General features: G+C 40.6%; 1 protein-coding gene across 1 annotated transcript in view; it reads left to right on the top strand.

Moving 5' to 3' along the window:
• RMDN3 (regulator of microtubule dynamics 3) overlaps nucleotides 1-17,255 on the top strand; it is a 43,223-nt gene that overhangs the window by 10,536 nt on the left and 15,432 nt on the right. The window lies entirely within an intron of this gene.

Genomic DNA, 17,255 nt, shown 5'->3' with positions numbered 1-17,255 from the left:
TTGAACAAAAGCAACCAGCTGGAGTAATGAATTCTTTGGATATCAATAATGGGTTGTATAAGGCTCTTGTGTATCTGCACCTAACAAGTCAAACTGTGCTGATGGGAGTGAAGGGTGCACTTCTAGATGAGGCTTGGAGAAATAAGCTCTTGTCAAAATGGGTTTGAGATGAATGAGTACAATGAGCCCTATTAAATTGAGCATCAATGTGAATTTAGCAGACTAAACTGCATTTTCTTTGGGCTTCTTATAGCTTAGGTGCATATATTGTGAAAAGGTGAAATGAAGGAAAGTTTGCTTTAGAAGCCTTCCTGGGAACTGTGAAATTCCCCTTGTAGAAAGTGGAAGACAACAGTTTGCTCTGCAGACGACTTTTGGGTCCGTGTACGTACGTGCCTGGGCAGGATGCTGCAAGCCTCTTGCCACAGAAACGAGGTGAACTCCAGCGGTACCACTTGTGATTGTGCAGACCCTGGGAAAATCTGTATGTGAGTGTCCCTGTCCCATTCTGTGCTGATGCAGATGGGCTGCCAGAGAACGTCTCTCACAGATAAGCTGCAGAAAGCTAGCTTGAGTGCTCAGTATGGTGAGGCTCGCTTTATTTTCCTTCACAAGTCCTCTATTTCCCTTGGCCCCTTTTCAGCCCCCAGTAAAGTAAGATGTATATCCTTCAAAGCCCAGCTCACAGCCAGCTGCACAGCTGTGGGGGCAAAGAATTGGGAGTTACACATTAAATATGTACGAAGTTTTTCCTTTGTGTTCCTCCAACATTCTTGGGTTAATTGCTGGTTTTTCCTCTGTCACTGACATTTCAATAATGCTCTGCTGCACGGAGATGCTTGCTTTATGTCAGGAGTGTGATGTATTTGCCTCAGTCGGCTGGGCCTGCTAGCGTGGGCTTAGTGCTGCGCCAGTGTTCCTACATTTATCTTAATTCTGGAGGAAGGAGAAACGTCGTTCTTATCAGATAGCCTTTTTTTAGTTGTCTGGAGAGTGTCTCCTGTCCGGGACTGCTGTAGTCTGATCGTGTATGCTGCTTGTCACTGCAAAGCACTCTGGCTTTGAAATGAGTTGAGACACTAGCACTAGAGGCACATGGCTTTCTTTGTCCAAAGATTCTTTTTTTTTGCATGATAGAAGATGAAGTGATCTGCAATTTTACCAAGCAGTATTTGTGTAAATGCTGCAGCTGACAGGATTTTGGTTCTAATTCAGGGTATAATATATATATACTTATAAAGCTTAGCTTTATAATACAGAATTTGATTGTGTGCAGAGTAGTGGCTGTAATGGGACATGTAGTTATGTGTTTCCAACACAAAATGCCAAGCCTTTTCAGCTGAGCATGCTGCCATCTTAAAACCCATGCCGAACTCGTTCCAAAACAGCTTTGGTGAAAGAGTGCACAATTCTCATCCTGTTAGACCTGTCCTTTTTCCAAACAGGAGTAAGGCTTCTGCACATCAGCATCTTGCTTCTAATTATAAAGAACAGCTGGAGAAAGGGCTGCTAGAGAAAGGAAATAGCGGAACAGTATGTGGGAGGCATGGGATTTATTGGAAATGAATATCTAACTACCTTTATCAGTTGCAGAAATTATTTGCTGTAATGAATCTAACAGGAAATTAATTCCCCTTCCAGCTCTGTCGGGGTCATGGGATGGTCGCAAGCTGTTTTAATTACAGTCTCTTCTTATGCTAATTAATTTTACCATGAGAAAAAAATTATTGCTAATGAAAGACTGCTTAGTGCGTTGAAAGATGCATATATCTGAAAAACATGGGATAAAGGATAATCCTAAAAGACTAGTATTATAGTTTGTTTTCCCTTTATTTGAGTAACGAGTGTATTGCTCAGAATTACTTTTAGTTCACCATGCTGTCTGCTCAGGAAAAAATGTTCGGGAAAATATAAGGGGAGGGAAAAAAGGGAAAGTATACAGTGATCAATTTCCTCTGGTTTGCCATCCTTAACTGAAGCAGGCAGGAGTGCAGAGGTGCGTTTGCCATCAGGTGATAGCTCTTGATGGACCTGTGCTCTGCAAGTTTGTGCAGTCCTGTTTTACCTCCACAGTACTTCTGTTGTCCATGCCATCCTCCAGTACAGGTGCTGCAACATGCTCCATGTAGAAAAAAAAATGCTTGTTCTGTTTGAATTTGTCAGCAGAGGTTTTAAAGCTTTCTTTGGTTTTGATTTGAGGCCATTGCTTGTGGTTTATGGAGAAGTAAACAGGGGCTGATTATTCACACTTTCTTAATTCACAGTTTTATTCTCTCAGTTGTTAATCTTTCGTGTCGGTCCCCTTGCGGAAGAATCCTAATATTTTATTAGATCATTTTGAGGAATCATTTTATTGTCCTCATCACCCCTTGTCTCTCTGTGTTCTATTTTGACCGTATCTTTTCTTTTCTTTTTTAAGATGGGAGTTGCAGGAGCAGCATGGATTTATGTAATACTAACGTGATGATCCTTTTTGCTCTTAATTCCATATACAGTAATCAATGCTGTCTTTTTCCACAACGTATTAAATTGATGTTTTAATAGAAATATTCCCAGTAATTTTAGTAGCTCTTCACTTGAAGCCTGTGACTGTGTATGTATCTTTGGGTGCATTTTTCATGTGTGTATTATGTCACGTTGGTTGATGTTTTCTGATTTCTCAATTGCAACTTAATGTTTATGGCTTAATGTTTATGGCTTAATGGCAACATAATGTTTATGGCTTTAGGGTAGTCTTCCTGCTTTTTGGTGCTTATTCCTTGCTGTCTATGTTATATTCTTTGCTCCTGTTGCACAAATCACTCCCTGTTTAATTGGTTTTACATTGTGATGCATGTTAAGCAGGACAGGAGATACTTTGCATACAATCTAATCATCAGTGCAAGCAAAGCTTCTGTTTCCTCTCAGTGTCTCATAGTTATTGCAGCAATGAGTGATATTTTAAAGCAATAGACAAAATAACAGTGAACAAGAAGGGATTGCTGAGTGCTGGCTAATGCAACAGCATTGGAGAGTGGAGAGTGACTGGCTGCAGCTTGGGAGCGTTTTGTGGCTGGATTGTTTGAAGGCTTTGGCAGCATGATAGTGAATGGTTTCTCAAGAATGACAGGGAAGGCAGTAAGTGTCTGGGACTCTGTCTGGACCAGCCTTGGGATCTGCCAAAATATGAAGGAGAGTCCTTTCATGGATCTCCTGGGTCTTCTTGACATTAAGTTTGGTACAAAGCTGCTATTGTAGCCATTTGCTCTTGGAACTCAGCTGGTCCCAAAAGAGCCATCCCCGCAGAATGGTTGAAGCAGAGCTGAGATTTGATCAGTGCCGCACAGACAAGTCAGCCTTTGTACAGTGGGACTGATCTCTGGCTGTCCTTTGCTTATAGGCACTGTGCTGGAACACAGAAACGTAAGGGTTGTCTTGGGTGTCTGACGTATTTAGTGCCTTCAGAATAGATCTGTGTAGTGTGAGCTGATGGATACTACACCAAGTGTTCTTTATGCATACGTACTCCTGTCTTATAATTACCCGATTCTTATTTTTGATGCAGACATAAATGTAATTCTTTTGCTTTAATTGGGTAGATATTTTGAAGTAAATAATTTGATTTGTTAACAGATTTCAGCTCATGAACAGGAGGACAGCACAAGCTTGTAGATTTGTTCTTGTTTGCTTCAGGAATGGATGTAGGAGTCATCATTTTACAAACCTGTTCAGTTTGCTGCTTAGACGTGAGTATGGGGCATCGTCACGAATGAAGCAAGAGAAACAGTTTCACCCCTGTTAGAATCCCCTGCCCATTTCAATGTGTTTTCAGTGCAACAGCAAGCACGTAACAGCAGCTTTAAGGATCAAGAAAGCAGAGCGCTGTGTGTTAGCCTTGGCTTCAGCTCCTGTTGTTAAAAGAAATATTGGAAGTACAACCAGAGCAGTGAGGGATTTCAGAGGTCCATCTGGGAAAAATTTTGCAGGTGCTGTATTCCCAGCTTTTGTTTGAGTTGAGTATTTCATTTTGAAAATGAAATGCTGACTGCTGAAAGCTGTCATGGCAGAAGTCGTGAACTTTGGCCCATCTTGGAGGTATTATATATGTTGATGAGAAGTAGGGGAGGATGTGTTCTTGGGTTGGATGAGCCTCTGAAGTGTGCCCCCTCTTCTAAAAGTCTGTTGCTTTGGGAGATCATCTTGCACACTTGATAGTCACTGAATGGTGTACCAGCCCTTTTAAATTCTGCTGGTACATCTGGCTGTCCTGTGGGTGGATATCATTTTTTTTTTTTGAGAAGTGACAGCACTCCGGATATTACTTGAAGATAGCTTTAATTTTAACAATTGGCAGTACTTCAGGATTTAACTCTTCATGGATTACTGCCCAGAATTGGCCAATTTTGAGTTATGCCTGGATTTCTGAGCTGAGCTTTTTGAGTTCCCTAGGTGGATTAAACAGGGGAATTACTGACAATAAGTTAGGGGCAGAAGCAACTATAGCAAATAGGAATATTCATTGCATGATATTTCAGCACTTACAGGAGGAACAACAGCATTCAGCTCAAGCCACCTGATTGCATTCCCCAGGCTCAGGAAGGTCCTGCCCTTCTCCAGGGCTGGCAGCATCCTGAAGCACCTCCGTGTCCTGAACCATGGAGGCTCCCGGAGTGGGGATGCTGGAGGAGAGCCAGGGAAGACGAAAGTAATGAAAACTGTGAGCAGGGACAGAAGTCGTCTCAACGGGCACCACTTATCCTTCTTTTTTTCTGTCCTCTTGGAAACAGCAAAGTAACTTGATGTTCACAGACAGTGGGTTGTTTTTTATTTGTTAGACATGAAGAAATGAGCTGTCTTGTTTAAACTGTAATCTCTGAATCAAGGACTATTAACTACTAATTGGCCCCTACATATTCCCTTTAAAAAAAAATAAATCTTGAGGGATGATTATAATAAAAGTGGTGTGAAGGGAAGCAAGCTGTAAGAAAATGATTTTTATGAGATTCTGTACCCTGTTGCCATGAAAAATGTAGCCACCAGTAGTTCTTCAGAATATAATAATTTGGTCTGGGCTGGCTGTTGGAGAGGAGCAGGTGAAGCTGACGAAATCTTCAGGTATTAGTTATGGTTCTGATGATTACTGAACTTGCAGAAATACAGAGATTGTTTTGGAATTATAATAGTGTTCCAACTTGATTTTTAGTATACCATTAGACTTGCATCTCAGTCTTTAAATGGAAGCTGTTTAACCACACAAATCTCAGTAGATGTACAGCTTTGTAAGTGTCAGTAACAATATTTTCTTTAAAATGTTTAAATGTGTGATTCCAAAGATAAAAGCTGTAATTTCTACTTCAGCTTAGTACTTGCTTTTAACTTCATTGTGGTATAAGGGAGAAGGTTTATTAACAGATACCAACCTTTAGTAAAGAATGAAGATCAAGGAATTCAGATACCGTAGGCTATTCCAAATAAACGTTATTTTACCAGCATTATTGCTACCTTTCCAGCATGAATTTTGGAAAGAATGAACCTAGATGGTTTTGATTCCTTCATGGGAAGATTTCTGTATTGCCCTTTTTTGATGGGGGCTTGCATCCAAACTGTCAGAACAGCAGTTAAAGAGCTGGGACCATAGTCATGAAGGTAATAGAACCATAGAATCATTAAGGCTGGAAAAGCCCTCCAAGATCATCTGGCCCAACCATTCCCCTACCACCAATGTCATCCACTAAACCATGTCCCTAAGCACCACGTCCAACCTTTCCTTGAACACCCCCTGGGACAGTGATGCAACCACCTCCCTGGGCAACCCGTCCCAGTGCCTGGCTGCTCTTTCTGAGCAGAAATGTCTCCTCATTTCCAACCTGAACCTCCCCTGGCGCAACTTGGGGCCATTCCCTCTAGTCCTATCACTAGCTATCTGCGAGAAGAGGCCGACCCCCAGCTCCCCACACCTTCCTTTTAGGTAGCTGTAGAGAGCAATGAGGTCTCCCCTGAGCCTCCTCTTCTCAATACTAAACACCCCCAGTTCCCTCAGCCGCTCCTCACAGGTCTTGTGTTCCTGGCCCATCACCAGCTTTGTAGACCTTCTCTGGACACGATCCGCGGCCTCCATGTCCTTCTTGTAGTGAGGGACACAAAACTGAACACAGCACTCGAGGTGTGGCCTCACCAGAGCTGAATACAGGGGGACAATCACCTCCCTGGCCCTGCTGGCTGCACTATTCCTGACGCAAGCCAGGATGCTGTTGGCCTTCTTGGCCACCTGGGCACACTGCTGGCTCATGTTCAGGCGAGCATCAATCAGCACCCCCAGATCCTTTTCCTCCACACTGCTTTCCAGCCACTCTGCCCCAAGCCTGTAGCACTGCATGGGGCTGTTGTGGCCAAAGTGCAGGACCCAGCACTAAGCCATGGTGAACCTCATCCCATTGGACTCTGCCCATCAACCCGTCCTGTCCAGGTCCCTCTGCAGAGCCTTCCTACACTCCAACAGATTGACACTGCCCCCCGGACTTGGTGTTGTCTACAAACTTACTGAGGTTGCACTCAATTCCCTTGTCCAAATCATTCATAAAGATATTAAAGAGAATGGGCTCAACCCCAACCCCTGGGGAGCACCACTGGTGACCAGTTGCCAGCTGGATTTCACTCTGTTCACCACCACTCGCTGGGCCCTGCCTACCAGCTGGTTTTTAATCCAGCAAAGCCTGTACCTGTCCAAGCCATGGGCTGACAGCTTCTCCAGGAGAGTGGAGAAGAGGACACATGGAAGACTGTGTCAAAGGCCTTGCTGAAGTATAGGTAGACTATATCAACAGCTTTAAGTAAGCATGAAGCTGCTCTGTAAAAATTGTACATTCCACAGAATAAATACTATTTGTATCTTCAGGCTTCACTGGGGATGAATACATTTTGTTCTGCGAACACATATGGTCCATTCTGCCACCTCCTAAGGCAAACCAGAGATATTCACTGGATAAAACCAACATGGAAATTGAATGAAATTGAAGGCGCATCTTTTGTCCCAGCTTTAGTAGCTAATAAAGATTTTTAACTTCAACTTTTTTAGGATTAAGGAAAGCTGGATTGAGGTATGGGTAAAGAAAGGCGTATTTCAGCCTTTCTCTTTTGAGGCAGTGATCAGAATTTTTACTTAAATTACAAATGAAGATTAACTTCTGCTTTAGCCAGATGCCTGCGTAGACTCCTTACTAGCTGATGTGCAAATTAACATAATCTGCACGATTCCTTGGAACCTGAATCACGAGTGTGAGGGAGAGCACTGATCCAGATTTGTGTTCCATTTTCATTTGAATGTTTTAGTGTAGCATAATCCTTCACGTAAAAAAATGCAGGGGGGGAGGGAAGGGAAGCATTTGGTTTCTCTTGTTTAGGGAATCAAGAACACAGAGTTGGGAGGGACTTCCCAGAAGTCATCTCTTATCTTCTTGCCTGTGATGCACACCAGGTACATATAGACCGTCCCTGATCTCTAAAAAATCTTCCAGTGATGAAGGTTGTACTGTCCTCTCACCTTTCTCCTGTTTTTTCAAGCAGTGTATTTAATTGCATGGACAATCAAGTATTATATTTTTTTCCTGCTATCAGCCAAAGCTTTGTTCTATCCTCTCTAGACATGGGAAAAAAATTAACATGAGGAGGTATTTGTAAGAGAATACAATAGTTACTCCAATCTTCTCATCCAATCTTTCTTGAAAGAAAGCAGACCCGCTTGTCATAACCTTTTAGTGTGGTGGTGTTCTTTTCTTGTTGTTGTTTCATGGACTCCATCCAGCTATGCTTTTTTCCTTTCTAATTTATTAGTCAAAACTTGTATATGCTCCTTGAGCTCAGTCCTGCTAGTGCAGCACTGGGCTGCTTCTGATCTACCTTTAAATTTAATTCTCTGCTGCCACCTGCCATTAATAGAGGAACTTTCTAGCATAGGTTAATCCGCCATCTATTTAAATTTAATCTTTGTGATATTACCCAGCTTAATAAAGTTATTTAATAACAACAGTGTTGATGTTGGAGGAATTTCTTGCCACTCCATTCAATATCCATTAGTTCAAAGTCAATCTCAAAGATCAGTTAATCATGTAAAACTGGGGTAAAGGAGATTCAGGTAACTTACTCAAAACAAACAAACAAACAAACAAAACCTAAGTCATGTTCTTTCTGATGCATATTTTCAAAACAGATTAGGCAGACCTCCAGTGATGAAGCTCCTGACCTCACCCTTCAATGAATTGCAAATCAATTTTATACCAGTTGCAGCTATACCATGTTTCTTTTGTTTACCCATGAGAATTTCACAAAAAGGATGCTGGAGATGCTAAAATTGAATATATCTGTCTTTTTTTTTTCCCCTCAATCAATTCTCTCAAAACAGGAAATTAAAATTAGTTTGGTATTTTGTTCTTATGTCTCTTACTGGCAAGAACTGGAAATCAAGCCACTAGACACTTTGGTATCCCAAATGTAGTAAGGCGGTTCTGTTGGGGATGGGGGTGTTCGTGTACTATTTTTTCCCTGAGAGCTTGTTGCTAAGACATTGAGATTATATGAACTGTGAAGAACTCATTGATAGTCATTGGTGTGAAGCACCAAAATTAAAGACGGCCCCCAGCTTCTGAGCAGATTTTCTGTCTGTAAACTCGAAGTGGTTTTGAGTGATCTGAATTCATCCTCAGATTTGTAGGGTTGCACCTTTTTGTCTTTCAAGTTGAGAGTGGTATTATTTTAAGTGATATTCTCTGTCAAGCCTTCAATGTGATGTAGGAATTATTCATTTGTATGTGTCGGGTTGTTGCTTGCATCCAAATATATCTTTGTCACAAAGTCTTGGGTTTGCAGTTACTTTTTCCACCAAGTTGCACAAGCACGTGACGTAAGAAAGCTGCTTGAAAAGATTTGGAGCTAGTCTAATTTAAGAAATTATGTCTTTTGCTTTTTCCAGCTTCCCACCATACTCATATAGTACAGATATACTTTCGTTGTTAACAAAGTACTGCTGGAGGACCTGCTAAATCACTTACTGCTCTTGTATGCCATAGAATAGCTTGTTTTGCTCTCCACCGAGTCATTTATTTTTTAAATAAATGTTTAGTTACAATCCATAATTTATGTAACTAAAATAAATGCTTATTTACTTAGTACATACACCAAAGTTATACGTAGGTATACTTGGGTGTGGTTGTGCTTGGGAGGGAGTTAAAGTCAATAGGCCAGTTTGTAGATCACGAGATAGCAGTTTAGTTGTGGTGGATTGAGGAGAAAAGTTCATACATCCAAGTAAAATAATCATAGAATGTTTTGGGTTGGAAGGGGCCTTAAAGATTCAGTTCCACCCCCCTGCCATAGGCAGGGACACCTCCCACTAGATCAGGTTGCCCAGGGCCTCATCCGGCCTGGTCTTGAACACCCCCAGGGATGGAGCATCCACAGCTTCTCTGGGCAGCCTGTGCCAGTGCCTCACCACCCTTACAGGGAAGAATTTCCTCCTAATATCTGGTCTAAATCTTTTAGTTTAAGACCATTCCCCCTTATCCTGTCATTATCTACCTGAGTCCTTCTCCATCCTTTTTATAAGACCCCTTTAAGTATTGAAAGGCTGCAAGGAAGTCTCCCCAGAGCCTTCTCTTCTCCAGGCTGAATAGCCCCAGCTCTCTCAGCCTACTAGTTAAAACAAAACAAAACAAAACAAACAAATGAAACAAAAAACTGCAGAAACAAATCTGTGGCTTAGGAAAAAGCATTTCTCTCTTAAACGCTTTAACACATTTGTTAATTTACTTAACTTTAAGCAGTTTTAAACGTTGGTAAGAGGAATTTACATGCACAAAGCTGCCAGATTAGTTCTTACACAAGAGCTGATGGTCTACGACTGCATCATTAAGTGCTGAAGTAGTCTCAGAATCCTGTCCAAGTAATTAAAAAGTCATTTAGATGAACATCTGTGAGCTATTTAGTCCTACAGATTCCTTGCACCTAAAGCTTAGGGTGGAAAGTGGTGAACATTTTTTTTTTACCTGAAAACAAATGAAATTAGTGGATAGGTTTAAGACTTGTGAGGCTGGAGGAAAGATAACCGAGAGAAATAGAACATATCCATGCACTGAGTGACAAGGAGTTGGTGGAGTGGAAATACTTTCTTCCAGAGAAAGAACTAGATCAAATAAAGTTGTTAAGCATCAGGCTCAAACAAAAGAAGTTCTTTACATCATGCCCACATTTAAGCTGAAAAAAAACCTTCCCCTAGCCATAGTGGCTACTAAAAGCTTGTGTGTTTTCAAAAAGTAAGTGTCTGAGTGTTCTTCCAAGAGCAAGTCCAATGCCTGATCCAAAGAATATTCAGAGGAAGTGTTATGTGCTTGCCTTCTTACTTTATTATCTATGCATCTGCCATTTTCACTTCCAGGAAGAAACAACTGAGATAGCGTATCATTCTTGTATTCTTTGTTTGCCAGTGTTAATACCTTTATTTTTGCAGAAATACAACATTATAATGACCACAGGTATCAGAGTATGGGATATCTTGTTCAAAATCTGTCATCTTGTAACACCATTATCCTCAGTTAACCCTGCAGCATTTATTATTCTCATAATAAATCTCATGTCTTCAGAGCTCATCTTAACTTTATAAGCTATTCCATGCAGGTGGCATCTTTAGAGCTGGTAGCCCTTTGTGCTTCCTTTTTTTTCCTGGAACAGGAAATCTGCATCTGTCAAATGTTTGGGCTCAGTAAGAAGCCCAGTATAAGGAGTGAAGTTCAGCATGTTGTTTCTGGGTGAACTTTTTTTACAAACAGGCAAGAGATCCGAGATTCATAAATACCTTCCCAGTTACAGAATGAGTATAAGCCTTTCCTTCAAATGAGCACCCTTGCTGCAGGATTTGAGCTGCCATTCCTATAGCCTTCATCTTCTTCTGTAATTGTGCAGTCTTTCTCTGACAGCAGCAAGCAGGCAGAGCAAATTGATACGTCTTTTAAAATCTCTGTTTTATGAGAAGGGAGAGTTGTGGACCTTAGGGGTAAGTTTTTCTGGATTGTATTTCTCACCCTACACTTAGCTGATCCATTTCCCTGCCTTTAGCAAGCCCCCCCAGCGGCTCAAAGGAGCATGTGAATTCCCACTAAATTAGCATCGTTCCTATTCTAAGCCTTGTTTTACCTGGCCAGAACAACAGCTAGAGAAGGAAAGAAAGAATATTCTCGTGCAAAAGTCACCATGAATTACTAGCTGTTTAATTCTTTTGTAACCAGTCCTAGAATTGAAGGTGCGGTCTCAAGTGTTTTAGGATTTACAGTTGGTCATGCTGAGTAACAAAGCATCTCTGTAGGTTTGCTTTCCTTGCTTAGGCTTGTCTTCAAGGTAAGCATGAGCAGCTGAAAACCCATTTATTTAAATGTCTGTTGGTTTCCAGAGGGGGTTTATAAAGTAGACCCTACAATTGTAAAATATTTCCATACTTGATGATAATTTATGTTTTTGGTATGATTAGTCTTGACAGTGTTGTCATTTGGAGCATTCATTCTCAAAGACCTGTGCTGATGGGTGTTGTTCAAAGTGTATTCTCTTTACTTTTTCTTATGTAAAGCTAGAAGTCATGCCTCCACAGTATTCTCAAATCCATCTGTCTAGGAAGTGTCAAGGTTGAAAAGAGGAATATTAATCTAAAAGAATTAATAGAAATTGAACTTCCAAATAGTTGTGTATGCTAATTAATTCTGAGAAGTCCTGTTCCCTTGAGTTAGATAAAAAGACTGGTTTCTTTGAACCAGTCTGACATGAAACAATCAGAATTTATAGCAGCATTATTTGTGGTTTTACAGCACAAAGTGAAAACAAATATATTTATCTGAATTAAAGAAGTTCATAGTAGTAGTGGATTGGGATGATTCCCCTCCCCCTCGGATGCCTGAGTATTCCTGTGAGTTAAATTCCATGCTGAAATAGAAAATACATGACACTAGGTAGCCTAGGTAGTGACACGAGCTATAGAAAATCATGGCGCTCACATTACTGTAGTTTCTGCCCTAAAAGATAATGTGGGGAGACCACTTCTCCTTTTGCTCTCTGCCAGAACTCAGTGTCATGTTGGAACATAATGTAGCTTTTCTTCTTTTTAACCGTAAATTGCATGATAAGGATATGACAGAGTCCCAGGGCATTAAAAGCAGAGAAACAAGTCTCGATTTTGCATTAAGTGATTAGTAGGGTAAGGTTCAAGGTGTTATAACATTGCAAAACTATTTTATGGTAATTACCATAAAGGACTGAGATTGAACATCCTTGTAGGAGCATGGGAAAGATTTCAGTAATTAATGATAACTTCAGAAGAAACAGAATGACTACAAGGAAGCTTGAGTACAGGAAGAACCATGGGAGTAAAGTGCTTGCAGATAATTCAAAGCTTGTTTAAAGGCAGTGTTTTAGAGGTTCAGAATAAATACTGGTTACTCATTAATAAAAATGAAAGAAGCCTTTAATCATGATACTTTAAAAATGCCATTTAAACATCAGAGGAGACTACAGGAACTACAAGAAGATGTCTGTCAATGTCCTGTACAGTGGAGCAGGGAAGAAATTCTTTCAAGTTACATGTGAAAATATGCCAGGGGAGCCTGTAAAGAAGTTAAACACACTACTAAGATCTTTCAAAGGCATTGAGATACTGACAAATATTGCCTGTGGTACACAACGAATTAAATTCATATTAGTTTGTGAAGAGCGAAAGATGGCAAACGCAATGAGGATTTCAGAGGGTAATGAAGGATCCAGGAAACTACGAAATAATTCCAATTTCCTTGCCCACCCTATCACTGACAGCTGTGATAAATAAAAGTTGGAGGCTAACAGTGTATGCCATCTGCTTGAGAAAATGCCATTTTTGTGCAGAAATGTTTCACAGATCTGAAGAAAGCTGCATGGGCAAGGGTGCTGCCCACTGATGTTGTGTGCTTGGTGTTTGGAAAGTCTGAGAAATTCTCTCCTGCACATCTGTGAATGATACTGAGCTACCATGTATAAACCTCTTTGGCTTAATAATAGGCTAAAAACGGGAAGCAGGCTCCTTTCCTTTGGTAAGAAAATGTTACTGAGCTTCTGAAACACAGAGCCAAAGGACGGAGCGCAAAACCTGTGTGGATAAAGCAAAAAGCTTTAACGCAGACAGAATTCCTTGTGCAGTAAAACCTTTTACCTGCATATGCATGAAAAGACTTCTTACCTACTGACTCTTCACAGAGCTGAAGGACGCCATGCATGGTGATCTGTATGGTTCATTTGAAGGCTAAAATGTTAAGACGTCTCAAAGCTTGGTATGACTCCCAAGGTAAAACTGATCCTTTCATCTGAACTGGCTCGTTTTCGTACTGGAAGATAAGGGGTGGATATCGTGGGTTTTAGGTTCATTTAATTTTACTTCATGCATTGTCTGGATGGAGTAGTTACAAGCTTTTGTTTTATTAGCTTGTGGAGATGATAATCAAGTCCATCTTTCACATAAGATATCCTTTAAGTTGTAAGATTAAGGCAGGCTGCAACCTTTAAATTATTTCCTGCAGAAATGAGTTCATGTCTTTGGGCAGCAGTCAGTTTTCAGAATTTATTAAATGAAATGTTTTCAAAGAAGTTGTGGTAAGCATCCTGGAAAGTGTTCCTATATACAAACTTGGTTTTATATATCAAGATTTTATTTTTATATCTATATAATCATTTTTTATATATTTACAGTTAAGAGTAGCTGTAAGTATTTTTGCAGGTCAGAACAGGGAGGAAGCAATTGTTCATCACTGCGTTTTTTGATGTGATCAAATACTTAAAATTTTTAATCTCCATGGGAAATTGAGACAGTAGGAAATTAGTGTTGCTCTAATCCAGAACAACTCACTGTGCTTAAATTTCTAGCATGTATGCCACCATCATAAGTTCCCTTTTTAAGCCATCCACATGTGTAAATTCACTATATCAGCATAAATGTTGACTCTTCCTGAAACTGGATTTTTTTTCCTTGGTGAACCAGCAAGGCACTTGAATTCTTACCCCTGTCTGAGAAGATATACGGCACAGACATATGACACAGTGAGCACAGCAGTGACATGGCTTTATACAAAGTAAGCCAACATTTATTATGCAACTTGGCACACAGCCCAACAAATTCTGCTACTGGTAGGGCAAAGACAAACTTTGACTTGGGGCTCGCAGATGCTGCAAAGCTGGTGGAGAAACTAGGTTGTTTGTATAGAATAAAGAAACTCTGCCATATGCATAGTTTGGGCTTTTATTTCTGGTTGTGCAATTCCACTTCCAATTGGAGTGTGGTGCTCTGAGTAAATCAGAGTGGGGAATGCATCACTGATTCCATGTGAATCTACACCCCAGCCTGCTCGCCACGTTCTCTGGAGAAGCCTGGAGGAGTACTTCTGCCTTCCTGATTTTTAGCTTCAATCTTGTCTTCTCTTGTTTTGAGTTCAGGAAAGCCTAAGCTTGACCCCTTTGTTCCAAGCTCTTTATGACCAGATGGTCATTAATTTCAGGTTAAGTCACTGGGACTTCTGCTGTCTCTCCCAAGGTACTAATTCCTAAGCAAATGATCACTTCAATTTCTGGTGTGTTTCACTGCAGTTTGAATACCTACATGCTAATTACCTGTCTCCTCAGTGCACAGGAAGGTGAAAAACTGTTAATATTCATAAAATATTGTGCAAACCTACATTCTTTATAAAGATGTATACTTTAAAAGCTATGCTTCTTTGAATTATTTACTTGGTTTGAAAGTGTATTATTCTTCCTAGCCTTTAATCTGACTCTAGTAACTGGAAGTTGAGCTCCAGCTATGGATTTTTATCTCTGTCTGTGTGCGATGAAAGCTCTCTTGATTTACTAGCAATGCTCTTTGAATAGCTCTGGACAGTTTTACAGGCAAGCCTTGATATTTTCAATTCCCAGCTAGTGTTGATTGAATAGGAATATGATTTAGCTCGTTAATTTGTTGGGTATTGCAACATAAAATTACTTGAATAGATACGAAGCAAAATTTGAATTCAATAAAATGAAAGGATTTTAATGTCTTCATGCTGTTGTCAGCTGTCCGACCTACGGATTTGCTCATCTTTGCCAATATAAACCAAACTACGTTTCACTTTTATCAGCTTTCTGCAAAAGAGTTGCTTCTCACCACTTCTTCCCCTTTCCCCTTTTATTCCCTCTTGCCTCACCACTTCTTTTTAATTTACTGTCTGTCTTAGGCAGCAAGGAGCACCAGCAGACTTAGCTAGTGACTCTTTGAAACAGTTAAGAGATAAGAGATGTATTTGGGTTGGCAGGCCACCCTGACCACAAAGCTGGAGGTACTGGGCTGTGGAGAGCTGTGTATTTTGTGTGAAGAGGCCAAAAGTTCTGCTTGTAAATGGGAGTCAGCCAGAGTGCAGCGTCAAAAATGAAGTTGCAACAAAGTTGTGTGTTCTGAACTTGGGGATTTGGGCAGGAAGAGCAGCAGTCTCTCATCTGGTAGTATCTGCTCTCCTGTTACATGGAATTTCATTTTTCTAATGAACAGGGAAATCTTTCCTGAGCTGAGCTTTCTGTGGGAACTTGTGGTTTGACCAGTGTCAGCTTCATGAGTAGTTTTGGTTAATAACTGGTCCAGCAAATCTTGTAATGCCAGGTTTCGGTAACTGCTGAGATATCAATCTGAACAGTGTTTCAGAAGTTACAAAATGTTTACAAAAGATGAAAATCCCCTTCCCAAACTCATTATTTTTAATCTATCCTGTTACTATTAGTCTTCCTGCAACTGAGTAGTGCCTCTCATGACATTCATCCCAAGGCATTTCACAAAAGGAATTAAAACAAATAGCTTCAATATTGAACGGCAAACCAAGCTAAACAAGCAGAAGAAAAGTAGAAAACCACACTGGGTTGTAGACAGGGAGAGGAAGGGAAGCTGGGATCTGAAGACCTCAGAAGTCTCAGTACCGCAGAGTCTCACAGGTTAAACGCACCAACAGGACCTGGACCTTGAAGCACAGATACAAAAGGAAAGTTCATGCAAAGCTGGGTTCAGTAAGGTCTTCTCTTTCTGGGACTGGTGAAAAAACAGTTGAGTCTCTTGCTGCATTTTAGTTTGCTTAATGACACAAAGATAGGACTGTTACTTACTGCTTATTTTACTAACGTTTCACCAGGCTGTTAACAAATGTAATATTTATCTTCTCCTGACTGCTGAATATGGCACCACTTGACATTGATGTGGTGGCTGGTGGAGGGATCAGGCTGGGCTCACTTCATGGCCCATTGATGTATTGCTCCTTTGAAGACGTGTTAGACTTCCCCTGCGGAAGGAGGGAGTGGAATAAAGGAAGATTATGTGGTAGCTTCCATTTTAGAAAGAAAGGGTGTTTCTAGGACTTAATGTTTTGTTGTGGGACCTTAAACCTGACCTAATTGTATGTAATGCCTACCCACATACTCAGGAGCCTAAATAATGTGTTTGGAGAAGCCATATGTGTGCATCCAACAGAGCTACAGACTTCAAGATTAAGTGTATGAGAATAATTTATCTTGTGGTCTAAAAAAATAAGCTTTTTATTGGCGTGTATTTCTAAACCCAAGTTGTGTTCTGGTTAGGAATACTTTACACAGGCTGTGTTTGTTGTGAGACAAGCTCCAGAAGATCATAAAAACATTTCATCAGCTGCAAGTGTCAGATTATGGCAATGCAGCTGTGAACTTTTTCGGTTGGGTGAAAGGGATTTACTCAATTAAGATAATTTTTCCATTGTCGTGAGAAACAAGAATTTTAGAATTGAACCAGTTTTCCAAAAGAAAATTAACATGTTAAAAGAATGAGATAAACATTCAGGAGACGAAACTTCTTTGCATTGTAACTTTAACACACTGAAAATTTAGTTCTGGCAAGAGTAATAAGGTATGAAATGTTTTGTGGGTTTTCTTCATGACATTGAGGAAAGTGTGCTTGGGGATTCGAGTCTTCTGACAGACTCCTGCATGAACATCTGCTGCAGTTAACCATCACCAGGGACTCTTTGGGACATCATATGATGAGATGAGGCAGAGTATCCAGCCACACAAGTGTGTGTTAGAACTGTGGATGTGGTAAAAGAAAGCTCAAGAGGGGTGTACTTGCATGGGGAGGTGAGGTGGGAGGGTGTAAATCCGTGGTTAACCAAGCTTCCTTGCTTTCACTGCTCGTGAAAGACCTAATTTTGCTGGGTACTGTGCTTCTCAGGCTTAAATATTGC

The sequence above is a fragment of the Oxyura jamaicensis genome, chromosome 5 (genome assembly GCF_011077185.1).
Source record: "Oxyura jamaicensis isolate SHBP4307 breed ruddy duck chromosome 5, BPBGC_Ojam_1.0, whole genome shotgun sequence".
Classification (NCBI taxonomy): domain Eukaryota; kingdom Metazoa; phylum Chordata; class Aves; order Anseriformes; family Anatidae; genus Oxyura; species Oxyura jamaicensis.
Note: the sequence above shows the minus strand (reverse complement) of the source record. Positions and strands in the feature narration are given on the sequence as shown.